Consider the following 18,230-nt stretch of genomic DNA (forward strand, 5'->3'; position numbering starts at 1 on the left):
CATGTTGTTAGCTGGTTGATGGCCTTCTGTGTCTTAGGCAAACTCAACGAAGCACCAGTGATTGAGACAGAGCCCACCTGATGACCCTGTAGACTTGCCTGCACAAATTCATATTGAAGCCATGTCTTTTCATTTGGTAATAGTCTTAGAATAGTTCGGTTCCACTATCCTTACAAATAGCTCCTGAATGACAGATTAACAGTGATGGTGGTTGGATAATTAAGCAGGCCATGGATGAACTTGCCTATCAAGCCAGTTGAGCCATCTTAGGCTACAACAAACAGCTGAATATGTCTCTGTCTTTGCTCTTTGCTTGGGCGAGGTTGCTTTCAAAGATAGTTTAAAGGCACACTAGATCAGAGAATGGTGTGAAAGGTTTAATGAGTAGTGACTATTTCCAAGATTTATGGTGCTAGATAAGCAGGGATGACGGCTGGACTACTGAGCAGATTCATGGTTGTTAGTAGAAACTGCCCGCCAAGACAGTACGGCCAGCCACTGTACTTTAGCCAATGTAGATGTGAGACTTTGCTTGGCTAGAGCTTGCCTGGAGCTGCTCGGTCACTAAAAGATTAGACTGGTTGTACAGGATACTGTTCAGGTGTGAATATTGCTGCATGTATACAACAGCTGACATGCAACTGAAACTACATTAATGGTAGTTTCAACATGCTTTTTTAAATGCATGATCTTGACCTAAAGCTAACCAAGTTGTTTTGGCAGCTACACCTAAGCAAACAGCGACCGTTTTACAGTGTTAAACACGGGGGAACAAAGGTGCAGTATGACGAAGGTCTAGTAAAAAAAAAAAAAAACTTTATTGATCCCACGCTGGGGAAATATCGTTCTTACAAATGGCAAAAATAAAAAGGAGACATAAGAAAAGAACAAATAGACAATAAAAAATTAAATAATCAAAAAGAATACAAAATAAAATAAACTCTATATACATATTTATGTGTGTGTGTGTGTGTGTGTGTGTGTACATTATATACAAAAAGAGAATTTTTTAAAAAGTACACCTGTCACTGGTACTCTACAATGGTTATGTCATCTTGGTTTTTTGGGAGTAACTGGCAATCAACCTATCCAGTCAATTAGGTGTGAGGATGTGTTGCAGTTAACAGGTGATGCTTTAGCAGTGAAGAGAGCCATCACCACATCAGTGTTTATCTGTCTATCTATCATCACTGTTATTCTACCGAAGGCACCAAGGACTAATAATAATAATACATTTTATTTAGAAGCGCCTTTCAGAAAACTCAAGGACACTTTACAGAGCAGGTAAAAACACAAATAACAAATAATAAATACAAGCACAATAATTAAGGAGACAGAACTCATGACTTTTATGTTGAAAACTTACTTTGTGGGATCAAATCCAACAAAAAAAAAAGCTGTAATGACAAAAACTGATTTCTGTCACAGTTCCTTGAAATTTGTGGTTTATTGGAGTCTACCTTCACAGTTAAGCTCAGAAACTGCTTTTTTCCTCTATCCACATCTCAAATGATGTCAAAAGAGATGCATGTTTTTTATCTAAACAGGAAAATTAAAGTGCTTATGTTAAACAAATCAGAACCAACAAGAAGAAATGATCTGCACGAATGTGTGCGGAGATGCAGAGGATCCCCCACTCGGCTGAGTTAGTGTGTGGTGACAGCTCGAGTGAGTGGACTGACCCGCCGCAAGACAGCAGCGTCAGCAGAAATGACATGAATACAATTGATCTTGGCTCCGCCGTTGGAGCGACCTTGTGTATAAAGTCTGACAAAGGGTCAACAGCTTCTTCCAGAGAGGGGCGTTTCTGCCCTCAGCTCCAGACGTTAAAAAAAAAGGAAATGCCATGTTAGATTGGAGATGACACGGCTTTCATTGAAGGTTTTCTTCTCAGAGGGACACACTTCATGCAAGTCCCAAAACCCCCTGTGCTACCATTAAGCAATTAACACAGGTGCAACATATGGCTGCTGCAGACTAATGTAATAACTTATGCAAATGTGAAAAACAAAAATCGGAGGATTAATTGCAGCCTGAACACGTGCCGTGAGAGATGTCACGATTATCTTGTGTACAGATGGAGATCAAGATCTTTTCATCAGGCATGTTTGTTCACTGCCCGTTTTAAAAACTTGCTGGCTTTACATATTGGATCACAGTTCAGCAAGTATGTGTAGAACTGAGGTTAATCTAAAGATAATAATAATAATAATAATAATACCTTAATTTATTTCATTAATATTTTATATTAATACAGCCTAATTTTCAAAACAAGGTTAAAAATTGCTTTACATAACAAAAGGTAAGAAAACAGATGAAATAAGTATCAGTATGGTGATCACTAAATAGCATACTTGGGAAGAAGAGGAGACTCTTCTTGCTGTCTTGATCTCCACAGGTGGGTCATTCCAGAGTCTGGGAGCCCTGACAGAGAGGCACCATCACCTTTGTGGCTGAATGTCAACCTTGAAGTGATATAGAGTGTTGACAGCTCAGCAAGTTGCAATGGCCATTAGAAGGCTGATTGCCTCCATTTGTCAAAATTGTAAACATTAAACAAAAAAAAAAATGTAGTTTTCTTAATGTTTCTGCAGTTACAGCAACCCCTACATTACTGTTGTGTCATGAAGCGGGTCTCAGAAGTTCAGGTGCAGACACAAACATGGCAGACAGAGGCTTGGCAAAAGATTATAAGGTTTATTTACAAAGAAAAGCGCTGTGCTGACAGAGCATATGAAGAACCAAAACCCAAACTTCTAGCTACCTCTAACGAGCAGGTGGTTACCTACAAAAAAAAAAAAACAAAAAAAGAAAAAACGGAAGTAATTCCAAATTATCCAATGATTTGGAGTCACCAGAACCTATAAGCTACTGACAACGTGACACCACAGATGAAAAGAGAGCAAACCTTGACTCTTAGTAACACAAAAGAGCAGTGTTACTCTTTAAGAAACCTAAAATACCAGTAAACCATACATGCTATGCTACATTAAGCTTTCCCAGTCTATATATATATATATATATATAGACGTATTTTTACCAGATTTTTATGTTGTTTGTCTCCCATCGGCCTTTAACTGCAAAGCCATATGGGTAGTAATATTCTGAGTCTTTGGTTAGAGACTCCTTCTATCAATCATACAAATTACCCCTCACCTTGCAATATTTATGATAATGCAGCCAATGACACAGTGTTAATTGCATCCATTCCTCACCTCTTCTGATGGTCTGTCACGCAGATCAGGAAGAAGCCAGTTTCCTCTTGCTGCTGCTCACACTCAATCCATCATCATCTATCCTTTGTGTGTGATGAATGCTACATTTATGGGGCATTATTTCAGTTGTTTGTACCCCTCTGCCATTCCACTTCAGCTGTTAACATGGAATGTGAAGTCTGTTTGGTAAACAGATACAAACAGCAAATGTTGTGTTCAAATGCAACTATTTTTCATCAGCTAGAAAATCCTTATACTCATCATTTCATATGCATCTGCAACGTTGGTATCTACACTGTATATGTGCTATATACGTATGTACTAGGTATTGTTAAGATTAAGCTACTAAATTAACTAAAAAATTGAGGTCACAAGTAGTTGTAACATATTTCATGACCACTGATTATCTAGGACTCAGAGCTCTGGAGCTTATTACATTTCAGAGTATTATTAAAAGAAATTTAAAAGAAATTGCTTGTATCCTAAAGTTTCTGAGTAGGAGTAAAACTGAAGTATTTTTAACCCTTTGACGCCTGGATTTATTTAGAATTATATAAAAAAGTAATTTCTCTGTGTTTTTGCTTTCAAATTGATCCTAAATTAAAAAGAGTTTGTTAATTTTTCTGTAGCACATAGATATAAATTTAGGTATGATGCAAATTTTCAACAACAGGCGTTGATGCTTAAAAGCAAGGAGAATGCATGCGCGATTCGGCTGATTAAAGCGGTATGATGCGAATTTGTGACAATCGGCGTTAAGGGGTTAATGTGAATCCAATATTTCACTTTGTGAAATTTGCACTTTGCCCTGGAATACTGGTGTTGAAAACTGACACTTGAACGCCCCAACTTTCCACATCCGCACTATAGCACAGTACAGAAACATGGCACAATTTCCTGCACTGGCACTGAGTGTTTCCTCTGACGGGAGACTGTGACTGAAAAGTAACTCAAATAAAAATAAGCTCATGCAAGAGGACTGAGAAATACTGTAGATGGCAGATATCCTAGATGATTATTAAATTAAGACAAAGTGGAAAGCAAATTTCCCTTTTTCAACTTGCAAGATTTTGAGGTTTTCACAGGTATCAAAGACGTATTCTCAAAGAACACTGCAACACAGATGGCTGTGCTCTTTTTGTGGGAGATAGCAGGTGGAAAAAAATCACTGGCTTTGTAATGGTCAAACTGAGGTGAGGCTTGCTGGACGCCACTAATACAGTTATTTCATGCTTTAAAATCACTCCGCATGGATACTGAACGTATAAAACTGAAATGAATCATTGCCTGTCTTGCAGTAATGTTGACTGAGTCTTTATTGGCGCAGGAAAGAAGAGTGCAAAACTTCTGCTTACCGAGTAGACTCACTAAACATCAGCAGAACAGCACTTTAATCTTCAGCCAATCATTTTATCGTGCATTTAGTTGACCTTTCCCATAAATCACAGCTGAGTGATCTGATCGAACTCTGCAGGATGTAGAAAAGTTTGAAATATTATGCAGAGTATCCTTTATGTGCTGGAAAGCATCTCTGTGCTGGCTGCTGCCTGTTCTTTCTCCCATATATTCAATTTCCCTGCAGATGTGCACTGCAGCTGACAGCTGCACCAGCGGCTGAAAGAGAATGAGCAATTGCAGACAAACATTTCTTGTTAACAATTACAGTTGAATAGTGATCTGAAGGTTAATTTGGTAATCAGTGAATCTGCAGTAATGATAGCTGCAATAAATTATGACAACGGGAGACATTTATCATTGAATCAAAAGAAAAGGATGATTCCCAGCTGAAAGTTGACTGGATATCAAAGTGAATTCTTTGGAACTGACCATAAAACTTGGAACAGGATCGTGATAAAATACTTCATTTTATCGGTTTTATCTATTTATTTTTAGCTGCATTATATTAACAGCATCAATATTGTGTCTCTGTTATTCTTTCATTCATGTGTCTTTCATTGTGAAGCATTTTGTCTGATCTAGAAAAAGGGATAAGAACAACCCTGATTCCAAAGGTTTGTTGTCTACAACATTAATAAAACAGAGTGTGATAACTTGCCAATCCTTTTTGACATATACTCAATTAAAAACAGCACAAAGGCAATATATTTAACATTTTACCTTCATAGATTAATGTAAATATATGCTTATGAATTTTAGTATTCCACAGGTAAACATGCTGATTGGTAACAGGTGATAGTGTCATGATTGTGTATGAAAGGGGCATCCTGGAAAGGCTCAGTCCTTCACATGATTGTGAAACACATTACGCCCACACTGAATGTGAAGAGCCACCTGTGTCAGCTTGAACCCGTCTGATTGTTCCCTCGTTTGCATGCAGGATTTCAGGTGTGTCAGGTGTTAGGTGCATTTTCTGTCTCGTTATTAGCTGCTCGGTTTGGTCGGTGTTACCTTTATTTTGTCAACCAACTACTTGAATATAGTCACATTTAATAGGAATCGTAAGTTAACAGTAAATTTGCTGTGGTTAGACAGAACACTGATAGTGGTTATACAGTAGTTTGATCACGCTACAGGCAGCTGAGCAAGTTCAGACATTGAGATATTCTGAAATACTTTACCATCATGGACATACTTTGCTGAAGCAATAGGTGCTCACAATGGTGTGTGTGTGTGCGTGTGTGTGTGCATGTGTGTAATGAATAAGTATTTACAAAAGAGCCACAGGAAGTCAAACTGGGATAATAAATAAAGTAAAGACTTCACATCACCACATAACAATCGTCAAACTCCTTGTATCCTCTGAGAATTACATGGGCTTTGGAACACTTTGTAAAACAAATCATTCAAATGACTGCATTTTGGAGTGTGTGTATATATATATATATATATATATATATATGTATATATATATTTCATTGACATCAATAGAGTTCTACAGAACCTCACAGTTTCATCACTACAGTTCTTCGGTAGCTCTATACACATTACTCTTCTATTGTAGCTCACACTGGTATCAGTACTGTTCTGCTGTAGTCCGAGACATCACTAGTGTTGTGCTGTAGCTCTCAATTACCTCACTAGAGTGCCACAATACCGTTCACTAGGGTTCTGTTATAGCTTTCATTGGCCTCAATAGAGTTCTACTGTGGCCTACAATAATATCATTACAGTTCCACTGTTGCTATGACCACTGGAGTTCTACTGTAGCTCTCAGTGACAAGACTGCAGTTCTGTTATTTCTCAGTGACATCGCTAGTGCTCCACTGTAACTCATAGTGTCATCACTAGCAGTCTACAGATCTCAGTAACATCACTGGTCTTCATTTGTAGCTCCTCTCAGTGTTGTCATGTGTTATGACATCACACATGTTCTACGATAGCACTATATGGATATCATTCCAGTGCTACTGTAGCTCCCAATGGGATCACTAGTTGTAAAGTAGCTCAGAATTTCATCACAAGGGTTATGACAAAATGTTCTACTGTGGCTCATAATGTAATCAATAGTGTTCTGAAGTAGCTCTCTATGACACGACCAGAGTTAAGACGCCATAAGTGTTCTATCTACCGCGGTTCAAAATGACTGCTGTCCCTAGACTGTCACTATAGCACTCAGTAACGTCACCACAGTTCTAGCTCCACTTTAGCTCACAAAGCAACACTAGAGTACTTTATCTGACGATGTCATCACTAGTGCACACCTTCCCATGGAAACATTCCAGAATGAAAAGAGCCATCCTGCCCATCCACCACCCTGACCTCCACACCCTTACTTCCTGCTTCGCTACATGAAAGATACGTTAATTCTTGCACTGGTATTGCATGTTGGCACTAAATGTAACTTGTGCAGAATTGTGCAATTTGAATATAAATTCCAGAGAAACTGGACTGATATGTGTGTCACACACCAGCAGAAGTGCCTTACTTAACCTGCATCTTTCTAAGCCAAATCAAACCATCTGTTTATCTGGCCTTAAGACTGACGATGACCCTTTAGCACCATGTACCACACTTAATGTGCAAACATACTCTGAAACCTAGTTTACATTCAATATACCACGTCAAGGTCATTAGGAGACATGTAGGCTATATATCATAGCCGGTGACTGTGAGCACTTATTCAAAAGGGGGAGCGAAGCACTCAAGAGCAGCCAGGTTTTCCAGCACGAGTCTACTCAGCTGCTCTTTTACTGTATCGGCTCACCTTAGACCAAACAGCTATTTGAGACGCTGTTGCTCAATCTGAAGGACATGGCAAAGTGAACACTTCGGCCCCAATGTGTGATCCAAATTTGGAGACTGGGGAGCGCTTTTTCCTTTTCTCTACAGTCTTTTCCATTAGACCCATGGGGTGAACACCATGCTAGGATCAATACAGCCCCCATTATGGACCCCTATTGGGTCTGGCTTCTGAACATCGACTGCTCGCCCCAGTCAGTGGAGAGACCCTACAGGCCTCACCAGCTGCTGCGGCACTCGTCCATCCTGCTCCATCGAGCTGCAGCTCCTAAAGGTGCATCATATGCATTACTAACCTCTCATGCATCCTAGCCGAGCACTATTATTATTACAGTGATTACTGGAGACTGTGCGAGGCGCATTTATCAGCTGTGTTTATCGAAATCAAGCTTCCTCTGAGAGGACAGCCAAGCAGCTGTTTGCCAGTAGGACCGGACTATTATACATTCAGTGTAAGAGTTGCAATGAATTGTGGCTGATTTCAGAGGCGTTTGAATGTTATCTGCAAATGCGTTTGTGCAAAATAAAGCAGGGAAGGGACAGATGTTAACAATTGCTGTTCGTTTTATGAAAATCTGCAAATGTGCACAGTCTAATCATTCCTAAAGGGATGGCATATCACGCACGTTATATATCAGTTTGTAAGTAATCTCCAGGCAGTGCTTCCACTACAGTGGCTGCATAAATACTCATCTATTGTTTTGTTTGCCCGTCTCCACTCACCCAAGCCTTTGGGATCCTCCATCTATTCATTCGCCATGAATAATGTGGCACATCTCATGTCAGATGGAAAGATAATAGTGTCACAATGCTGGCCCCACATCTCCGGCTCAGCACAATTTACAATAGGCCATTCTGTGATTTCCCAGCCACTTCATGCCTCACATTGCTGCCCAGTGAAAGGGTGATTTGCAGAGAGGCACGTCCTGACCTTACGCAGGCATACAACCACACAAATCACTCTTGTTGACCTCTGACTGCTGGGATGCTACTGATCGGTCTTGATTAGAATGGGCTGTTCACTTCCTGCGGCTCTGCTGACAAGATGCTAGACACAGCCTTAAAGGAGAATCACTGGCTGTTTAGTGCACACCATATCAATGACTGCTTTTGATGAACCAGTTTTTCAAATTGTTACTGAATGAAAACAATGAAATGAATACAGCAGCAATCATCCTGGACTGGGCATTTGGCTCTCACTATCTTGTTTCATTCATACATTTGGAACAACCATGTGGCCATTGTTACTTTCCGGTCAAAGAAAAAAGGTGATCAGGCCTTCCAGGCCCCTGGAGTCTTGATCATCCGAAGGTCAGTCTTGAAAAGTTGTACTGTACCATACTGTTGCTGTATCTACAGGAGATCATTAGGATTGTTTATCAGTACCAGCAACTTTGCAATTACTTCACCTGGTCTGAACTGTTGACATATTTAGCATGTTCAGTATTACTTCTGAACCACTGCCGAGTGGTGAAAATGTGAGTTTGTGTCTGCTCCAGGCAGCCTCGCCTGTACCACAGAGACCCGACAGAGCTGTTGTGGATGAGGGTTTTTACAAAACTCACTCAATCCACTTCTAAGTGTGAATCAAACCAAACACACAGCACTTGCAATTAGAGTGAATATCAACACGTAAACTATTCAGTTTTTCCAAATGTCACAGCATTATTGCCACCCAAGTGAATCTGTTGAACTTTTCCAAAAATCACTCTGTGGTATTACAAAATTCAGCCAGTTTGATCATCAACCATGCTGCTCAAGTTTGTAAGATGGGAGTGGTTGCTGCGGAGTGCTATACTAAGATGTGTTTTTGGACCTACAGTAGTGATAATACAGCAAAAGTATCACCATTTCAAACAGGAATCACACCGATCAAACTGTCATATACTTTTGTTTTTGCTGCTGTAACTGCACTTCGTACTGCTTACACTGCTACTTGCACGGGCGCTAACCTACTCAGGGGGGCTAAAGGCAAAAAAACCTGCTCCCACGAACCCCCCATTTCTCCCAGTCTGTGTAGAATGGGTACAGTTTTATCCATGATGGGATGCTACCTGGCCTCAGATTTGTTTTGTGGTGAAATAAAATTTGCAACACATTAGCATAAAACTAAACCAATGAGGATCAAGAACTAGATTTTGCCATGGGGAGCCTTGAGAAGTCACAGCATCAAGATTAGGTAATAAAATGAAAGTCATCATGTTTGTTGATACTGTGCTTTAGTGCTGCACATTTTAAATCAAATTTTCAATAAAATTTGTTCAAACCAGTTGACACAAAAGCGGACAGGAGCTTGTGTGCCCCCTGGTGTTCTTACACATTCACCACTCAGTTCTTTTCCTATAAGAACAACTTTTATATAAATATTTATTGCATCTTCCTTGTCCTGTTTCATTATTTGTGATCATTTGTGTTAAAATGTAGTTACAATGGTATCCTGTGTAAGGTACCTGCACCTGTATATATGCTACCTGTTTTTATTTTTCATACCTCATATTGAATATTGTATCTAGTTATAATGTGTAGTGTATTCTTGAGTACTAATTTGCACTGTATGAAGTACAACGTGCATCTGTTCTTGTACGTCCTTTCATTTACCCTGAGTTAGATCAATAAATCATAAATCATCATCAATAAATCATCCTTTTACACTATTGAACCATCGTACTACTGCTAAAAAACATAATAACCTACCAAGTGTGTGTGTGTGTGTGTGTGTGTGTGTGTGTGTGTGTGTGGTGAAAAAATAATAAAATGAAATAAAACAATGAACTAAAAATAGCATGGCAATAACACAAACAAGATGCTATGCATGTAATTAAAACATGTCAGGATAAAAGCACTTAACTTATTTCCACTGTGGTTATGGTTATAATTATTATTGAGTCTACCTACTGTAATAAGATTTCCGTGTCGTACATTAGTGTACGTGGTATATTTTTTTCTAATGAGTCTCTCCAGAGTTGGAAACAGAGCTGAACACTCTCAGCAAGAAGCAAACTAATGGCAGCAGCATCATCACTCACTCTGCTCCGCTGTGTCTTTGAAGAAACCATTGTATCTGCCAAATCCATCAACCTTTCCCACAGAGGCATTTGCCAGCCTGTGAAACTGATCATCTACCTTGGGGATTGCGGACCGTAGTGCGGGGAGCCATATTTTACTGCCTCCTTAAATACTTAATGCAGGAAGGTGCTTCAGGCCGGGACAGAAAAAGGACCCCATGAATCCAAGGCGGCCAGGCCACTCTCAATCAGCCCAGTGCATCCTGAGACACTCTGAATACAGACATATACAATATGGAAAACAAATCTGACCGTAGCTGCAACATTAGTTGAGATGAAATCTAGGCAAAATGCCAAAGACCTACAGCCGCAGCTAAAATTTCAGTTTTACATTGGACGATTCTGCACCTCATGCTTTATGTCCAATGCCAACTCTCACTGTCAGTGCAGGAGGTCATCTGTCCTTTATGTAGCGAGATGGAAGGTAAGTTTGTGCCGTCAGATGTTCATGCATGAGACTTATTTTCATCTTAATAAAGTCCTCATCTCATTCTCAGTGTGGCCTGTGTGGTCTGTGGATAATCCAGTCACCTCCATTTTATTGAAATCCAATTGGAAAGACATGTTGCCAGATTTTTTTTTTTTAAAAAGGGTTATCAACACTGAAAGAAGCACAAATTAAATGATATTTACCTCCCTTTTATAGAGGTAGAAGTAGAGAAAGAAATTTAAGTTTGTAATTCAAAACCCTTCATTCAGACCATATTTTTGAGATCGTTGTTAGATCGTTAGATGTCAGTATTCAAATTCATAACATTTCTCTGTAGCAAGAAGTTGGGAGAAAAGTAGCAAAAGGTGAAATGGTGAGCCTTCATGTATCACTAAAGGATCTGAAAATCATAGAGCCAAACTGGAGTCTTTCTCCAGAGCACTGCTTTGCCACCAAATATATACTGAAGCCAGACACTGCGATCGACTTATCCTGGGGACACAGCAAGCACGAGCCAGCATGTTACTCAGTTTATACGTTTATTTTTGTTGTGTTTTAGTCGTTGACTGTGTCCAAACAAATCTGCAGTGTGCTAGATAATGTTAGCCAACGTTAGCCTGCCAAGTTACGTGATGATTCACGTCAGATGCCGACAGGACATTTTACATGGCTTTGGGGCGTTGACAAAGAAGGTTACGACAAAAGCGACTCAAAGCATTTTGCCAGATAGCAAAGCTGCTTATAAGGTTTGTGCACTTGATCAGCAGAGTCAAACTGCAGGCGAGCCGTGGACGGGTGGGTGGAGATGGAGGTGGGGACTGCTTAGATGAGGGCAAAGGTGTGGAATTATGTCTAAGCCAGTGTCAGGCATGAAGGGATTTTTTTTTTCATGAAAAAAAATGTGTAATTTTGATGAACATAGATGAGTTTCAATGCCTGGAGAGGAACATACATCACCCCTAATATGCTGGCAATCTTTTTATTAGCTGAATTCATGATTTATCCTCCAACACACTCAAATCCATGTCCATGTAATGATGACCCTATCTGTGCAATGACTGCAAAACTGGAAGGTTTATTGCAACAACTACAGTCATTTACAGTGAAATGTGTTTGCATATTACGATCTGATTACTATATTGATTTATTCGTTTACTGTAAATTAGTCTTTACGGTGTATGATAAGTTCATGCCGTGGGCAGCAAAACTGAGAAGGTACCTTGAATTATAAACTTCACAGAAATAAAATATGAGTGTCTATTGACTTGGCTTTGATGGAGCTCAGGACTCAGGATATCACTGTATGAACTTTAGTATGCATGTGTAATATATGTCCTGTCTGAAGCCTTTTTTGGCTTAATTTGATAGTGCAGCTACTGAAAGGCAGGAAAGGGGGGAGAGAGTGGAGATGACAAAGGGCTCAGGGTTTGAACTGAAGCCTGGTTCCTGCAGTAAGGACACGGCCATAGTACATGGGGCCCATGCTCTACCAGGTTAACTGTGTGATGACTACAGGTATTTCATTCATTCAAAGCCAAGAATCATACCAACCCAACAGTTGTGGGCAAGACACAGAAAATCAGCACTGATGTTCCTGCAAAACCTGCATGGCTATAGGCTATTTTTCATGGAAAAGTGGCTTTGTGGCTTTCTCTCATTTGACGAGAGAACTGTCTGGTATCAAACACCGGAAGTGTAAACACTGATTTACACATCCAGCACACAGCGTGAAACATCCATCTACACAGTAAGCATACATTATATTTATCAGAACCTTTGGGCAGGTGGTGTAGCCTACAGCTGCAACCTATAAAACAGGATTGAAAACAACTGATGGTTGCTTCACTGAAATCAATGGTGCTTAATTTACTCAGCAAAATGCCTAAAGTATTGATTCCTGATTTAGATTCAATAGACAGGTTGTCCAGGTAAGATTTTCAGAGAAGATAGAAAAAACAACAAAAAACAAAACATGACTTCATCTTGAATAATAACATTCATTGTGTTTTTTCCCAGAAAGGATTTCATGCAGTATATGTGGCTGTTCAGTGTGGTGATTGCCAACTTCCTCTCAGAAGATTGTATCTGATGATGTAATCACTGCTTATTATGTACTCAGTTCTCTTAAAACCAGAGCTGCCGTTGAGATTCCCCTGCAAATGTCACTCAGGCTTCTTAATTACCTCTGCCATAATCGTTTATCCTGAGCTGCGGATCAAAAGCAGCTTCAGAGGAACGCGAGTACGTTGTGTTGAAAATATTATGTTTACCCTCCTAATGATGAAGCCAGAGAGAGGATTAAGCTGAGAGACGATGTTTGATTTTCAGATTATTTTTCCTTATTATTTTCACTGACACATACAGCCTGAGTATCTTTTTCCTGAAGCTAACGCGCAACATTAAAGGGAAAATAAAGACAAAGTTCTGCTGTTTGCCAAATCTGAAAGCACCTAATCATCTTCAATACTGCACACAGCGAATAAGAACAGTTGTGATGGTGTGTAGCTGGGCTGTGGGGGTGTGAGGCAGTGATATGTGGGATTCGAGGGCGCTTTCTGAGATAAATACAGCGCAATTAAAAAAGTGTTATGATAATGATGCATTTGTTTTTGTGTCAGCTTTGTTTTGAGTCAGTAAACATGAGTTTGAAGGGCTGACTCTAACCTTAAATTCACTTCTTTACGTCTGACTTGTATCAGGAGCTTTTTGGCTTCTGCGTGTTCAACTCTTGCAAGGAACTGAATTATGTATTTGCACAAGGCCATGCAATGTTGTGGTTGTTGTTGTGTTTTTATTGAATCGTTTTTCATTGAATGTCATTGTATATTATAATGCTGGATTTTAATGTTCTTGTTGGTGGAAGTGGAGCTCATTTTTATATGATGGAAGGTAGTTTCATCTGTTCCTGTGCGTCATAAATAAACTGATGTTTTGTATGTAAAATTTGTCATCAGATAAGTGGAGCAGTGGAGTAAAAAGTGCAATATTTCGCTCTGAAAGGTAGTAGAGTAGTATAAAGTAGTATAAAGTATAGTATAAGTAGCTGAAAATGTACTGTACCTGTGTAAATGTAGTACTTCATTATGTTCTACCACTGGTGTGTATAATGCTGCTGCCATGTTGTTGCTTATTATTGTGTATTTAGCACCTCCAACTTCAATCACATGAAATTCTGCTGTGCTATTTGGACTTGAACTAGCTATATGTTGTAACATGGTGTGCATGCACATGTCAGTGATCAGGGCCTAGCACATTAAAGGGTTAGTGAAAACACCAAAGTCACAATAGCACAAAAAAAAGAAAGCCTAACTGACTGAGGGAGCTGTAAATCAGAAATTCCCATGTTCTGCCTGGTAAAATCACTGTTTTTGTCAAAGGAGTCTGGTGGGTTTGAAGAAAGTGAAATTATGGCTTCATTCCCAGAAACGGCTTTCTGACCGCAAAATAAAGTGGTAAAAATATTCTAAATATAGCGTAGACAGCATACACTTAAACTAATATTGACTGATAGGTGGCTATAAACATTTTGCGGCTGACCCCACACCTCCACCTCCAGTATGTGCCAGTACTCCTGCCTGGGGGGCGTGTCGACCACCATTTACTGTTGGTAATACACTGCCGATGGGTAAGTTTACAACCCCACTTCAAAAAATCCAGACTCACCTTTTGAGTTGACACAGGGCCTCACTCGCCCTATGTGCAGGATCAATGTCCTGCAGGCTGCACCGTCCAGAAGCTCAGGGACTCCACTTTTTGTACATTTTCAAACATACAAGAAAAAACACAAGGCATTGTATTTGTAACTTGGTCTGATTAGCAAAAACACTTTGGAATGCAACACTATCCACAACTTAATGAGAATGGATTGATGATTGATGCTTTCTTCCTACAGGCAAATCAATGGCTAAACTTTGGATGAGGCACCAACTCCTTTTTTTGGAATAAAGGGCCCCTTTCCCCGGAAATGACCTCTAATTTTCATCTAGAGAATAGCAACAGATGAGGCGTGAAAAGTCTACTTTGTTGCATCTGTGAATACCACGTTATATTTCCCCAAAGCATACATCTGAACTGTGAAAAGCAAAGCCTTTGTTTTCTAAATGGGTCATGATCTGTTTTCCCAGTGGAGTCCAACAGGTAAACCATCAGTCAGGCCTGCACATTCCTCCTAATCAATTTACACAGTTTAAAACCATTCATCTCCATATCCCCGTTTGACTTCTATATTAGATACAAATGTCAGATACTGTAATAATGGTGAAGCAGAGCTCAGGATTATTGCAGAATTGCCAAATACAAATATTCCTTTCGCCGTTATCTTCCTCTGGCAGTCTGCCAGGTTCCGCTGTTGTTCTGTAGCAGCACATCAGCATATTGGAGAGATGTAGATGAAGACATTTTGTACTCTGATACACAAAGATCCAATATGTGATACATTCCAGGGTGGTGATTAACTAACTATTGAAACCATATGAGGGTTAATTTGCCATCTAAACCTAAAGAAGAGCATGGCTTTTAAAAGATAACATATTTTAGGAAAATGAGCTGTTAAATGAGATTCTGAGAAGATTTGTACATGTTCCTTATCTGTGTGTTCATTATTCACATTGCTGACAGTGACGACCACACGAGGCCCCCTGCTCTCTGTCACAGAGGATGAAACACCTTTAATATAATAGTCTTATATTTGGCAATGGAACAAGGCGAACCATCCCATTGGTGCTCTGTAACGCAAAGTCAATGAAATACCACGAATACAGTTATAATCAAGACACAGCACAGTCCAGTCATGTACAATGCTACGAATGGGTTAAATCTAACACAGACACACAATTCAATCCTACATCATAAAATGACCATAACAGGACTCCCTTTAAGCCATTGTATCAACCATAAATCTGCCTTAATATCTCCTAATATGTTAGTATGGCTGATTTATTGGTCCAGCTCTAGCAAGTGCTAAGAAATTATCCACGAGTCATTAATATGCATATTGGAAAATGTATGACTGAAGGATGAGGCATTTTTAGGGAAGGTAATGAGGGAAGTTGCACCTCTGGTCATCATGCCATACATGTACGTATTGTAATATATATATTGTAATATATAACACAAGCAAATTCAGAGTATGGTTGAATGATGAGTTGATGAGTCCGTCAACAGAAAATTAATCCATGATCATTTTGGGAGTGGATTAATTGTATATTTGCTGATTAATTCTGAAATTAGATGATTTCCCCTTTTTGTCGTACAACATTGGGTTTCGCCTTACTGGACATTCAGGCCAGTTGCATGCTTTGATACTTGAAAGTGGTGTCTTCCTCATTGTTGCTTCAGCGTATGACATGTGTCTCTGAAAATCAATGGTTGCCGCAGATGAAAACATCAGATCTGCGTGGAGTGACGAGGAGACTGCAGTGTTCATAGATTTCCGCATTATATGAACATAGATGTCATATTTCCTTCGTGGTTTTCCGTTGATTGAGGTTTAACTGGAGGCCTTGCTTGCACCATCTCTCTGTCTCCTCTTCTTAACGGCCAGAGATTTCATGATAATCTTCATGAACCAGCTCCTAATATTTGTAGAACTGTGACATTTGTGTGTTCTTTTGCAGATTTTCTGGAAGTGTAGTTAAAATTTGAACTAGCTTTGGATGCATTGATTTAACAGTCTCACCACAAAGTCCATTTAAGCTGCTGTGGAGCGTTCAACCCTATCGCATGATTTTCAAGAGCAAAAAGAGTCTGCTCATTGTCACGGAATTGAACAATTCATGGTGTTTTTCTTTATATGTGTATTAGTTGCCAGACTAGTTTTCACTGGAATTACTTTTTTTTTCGACCAAAGAATAGTCTCTTTGAAAAGTGCTGAAAATCTGTTCTGCTGATTATCCACCATAACACAGAGCCTGTTTGTGTAAAGAGAGGTTGTTGTTCATTATTTAGAGTTTTCTATGACAGGAGCGACTAAAAAGACGGCACAGCAGTCACAAAAGTAAGTCATGTTTGGTCACAGATTAAGAGCACCTTATTTAGCTGCTGACTATTAAGCTAAGAGTCATCCTCACATTTTAAAGCCGGGCCCTAAGACAAAGCACAACGCAGCACTATTTCCTCCTGCACGTTCAGACTCTCACTGCAGTACTCTGCGGATGATCCAACCATTTAAGCAGGATCAGACTGTGCAGCTTACGTTACTGGGAAGTGAGGAGTAGCCACAGAGAAACACAAAGAAGGAAGCCAACATTCATGTGAAAACCAAACTCGTGTTTTCGCAGACAGAGTCTTGCAGGATGCTTGGAGACAGCATGTTGAGCCACTACTGGACTTACCAAAATAAATAGTAAAACTGCTGAAAGATGTGATCAGGAGAAATCCATTCAAGCTCCTTCAAAGAAGTGGAATTTCTGAAAGATTAAAGTACAAAACTGGGAAGTTTGGAGGGCTGTTTGGACAGTTCGAGCCGTCTTATCATGCATGCATGTACAAACAAGCATGTCCACACAGTCTCACAAGCGCATAAACCTCAACGGCAGCTGCAAGTGTAGTCCACGAGAAGATGAATAATAGAAAATACAACATATCAGGAAGAGGATTTATCTGTAAACAACCTTTTTTTCTGTGTCATAGACAAGAAGAAATAAATGAAACAAAAACAGTGACTCTAGATCTTTTATTTTGATGAATAAATAGGAGAAAAAAATCTTGTTGATCCATTCCTGCTCTTCCTGCTTGCCTGGTTCCCAGCAGCCAGCCCAGTATCCCTACTAATTACACCCATATTGGATGATTCTGCACCTCATGATTTACGTCTGGTGCCGGTGTTCAGTGCCAGTGTAGGAGGTAGTGTGGTCTTTATATAGTAAGGCCGAAAGTGTGGTGTGGAGGTCGGTGTGGTGCAAATGGGTGTGTAGTGCCAGACTCTCAGGCAGGAGATCAGAATTCATGTCCCATCACAGACCTGCAAAGCTTCAGCCTTTTTTAAATGTAACCACTATTGTCCCTGAACCATAACAAGTGTTCAAGTTGCATGTTAACGTTTAGTGCTACCAAAATCTATTGTGTGTATCTCTGAGATCTAACAGACTTGTTGAATGCATTCCCTCCCACAGAAAACATCTTTCTTCGTCCTTACCTTTGTTGGTGCATTGCTGTGCTTTTTTTTTTCTTTAGACAATAACCATGATCTTTTACTTACCTTTATTACATTGTAGCTGGCATGCACAGATATTGTAAAAAGTAGGAATTTCAAAAGGCAGTTTGGCATATTTGTCCATTTTCAGCACTCCTGCCTGGCAGCAGGGTTGGAGTAGCACACCC

The sequence above is a fragment of the Chelmon rostratus genome, chromosome 18 (assembly GCF_017976325.1).
Source record: "Chelmon rostratus isolate fCheRos1 chromosome 18, fCheRos1.pri, whole genome shotgun sequence".
Lineage (NCBI taxonomy): Eukaryota > Metazoa > Chordata > Actinopteri > Chaetodontiformes > Chaetodontidae > Chelmon > Chelmon rostratus.